The sequence below is a fragment of the Schistocerca gregaria genome, unplaced genomic scaffold (assembly GCF_023897955.1).
Source record: "Schistocerca gregaria isolate iqSchGreg1 unplaced genomic scaffold, iqSchGreg1.2 ptg000357l, whole genome shotgun sequence".
In the NCBI taxonomy this organism is placed as follows: Eukaryota; Metazoa; Arthropoda; class Insecta; order Orthoptera; family Acrididae; genus Schistocerca; species Schistocerca gregaria.
The window spans coordinates 480,932-482,445 of record NW_026061816.1 but is presented as its reverse complement, the minus strand read 5'-3'; positions in this window follow the sequence as shown (position 1 = coordinate 482,445).

Below are 1,514 nucleotides of genomic sequence, written 5' to 3'. Positions count from 1 at the left end.
TGGCCGCTCTTCTCTCTGAAACGGTTGTGCTTATCGTCTGCAAAGCTATGTCGTATGCTGCGGTAGGCGGAGACACTGAAACCACCACAGTAGAACACAGATGAAGCTTCTAATTTGATGTAATAGCCAGTAAGAAATAGTACAATTCAAGTTTTAGGTATCTATTATTGACATTTTAGCTGGCTTTGATGCCTTGGACATGAGCTAGGACCTTAAGAATCTGCATGAAATGAGGACTAGCAGCCGTGTTGCAGGGAAGAGTGTGAAAAGTGTTCATATGTAGTAAAAACCTGAGAAATCCGTCCGTTTTCGTCATTTGTTTTCGAATCGACTTAAAGCCCGATCGTCATATTGGCCGCTCTTCTCTCTGAAACGGTTGTACTTATCGTCTTCAAAGCTATGTCGCGTGCTGCGGTATGCGGAGACACTAAAAGCACCATAGTAGAACACAGATTAAGCTTCTAAGTTGATGTAATAGCCAGTAAGAAGTAGTACAATTCAAGTTTTAGGTATCGATTATTGACTTTTTAGCTGGCTTTGATGCCTTGGACATGAGCTAGGACCTTTAGATTCTGCATGAAAGGAGGACTAGCAGCCGAGTTGCACGGGAGAATGTGAAAAGTGTTCATATGTAGTAAAAACCTGAGAAATCCGTCCGTTTTCGTCATTTGTTATCGAATCGACTTAAAGCCAGATCGTCACATTGGCCGCTCTTCTCTCTGAAACGGTTGTACTTATCGTCTGCAAAGCTATGTCGTATGCTGCGGTAGGCGGAGACACTGAAACCACCACAGTAGAACACAGATGAAGCTTCTAATTTGATGTAATAGCCAGTAAGAAATAGTACAATTCAAGTTTTAGGTATCGATTATTGACTTTTTAGCTGGCTTTGGTGCCTTGGGCATGAGCTAGGACCTTAAGATTCTGCATGAAAGGAGGACTAGCAGCCGAGTTGCACGGGAGAATCTGAAAAGTGTTCATATGTAGTAAAAACCTGAGAAATCCGTCCGTTTTCGTCATTTGTTATCGAATCGACTTAAAGCCAGATCGTCACATTGGCCGCTCTTCTCTCTGAAACGGTTGTACTTATCGTCTTCAAAGCTATGTCGCGTGCTGCGGTATGCGGAGACACTAAAAGCACCATAGTAGAACACAGATGAAGCTTCTAAGTTGATGTAATAGCCAGTAAGAAGTAGTACAATTCAAGTTTTAGGTATCGATTATTGACTTTTTAGCTGGCTTTGGTGCCTTGGACATGAGCTAGGACCTTAAGATTCTGCAATAAAGGAGGACTAGCAGCCGAGTTGCACGGGCGAAGGTGAAAAGTGTTCATATGTAGTAAAAACCTGAGAAATCGGTCCGTTTTCGTCATTTGTTATCGAATCGACTTAAAGCCAGATCGTCACATTGGCCGCTCTTCTCTCTGAAACGGTTGTACGTATCGTCTGCAAAGCTATATCGCGTGTTGCCGTAGGCGGAAACAGGAAAAGCACCATAGTAGAACACAGATGAAA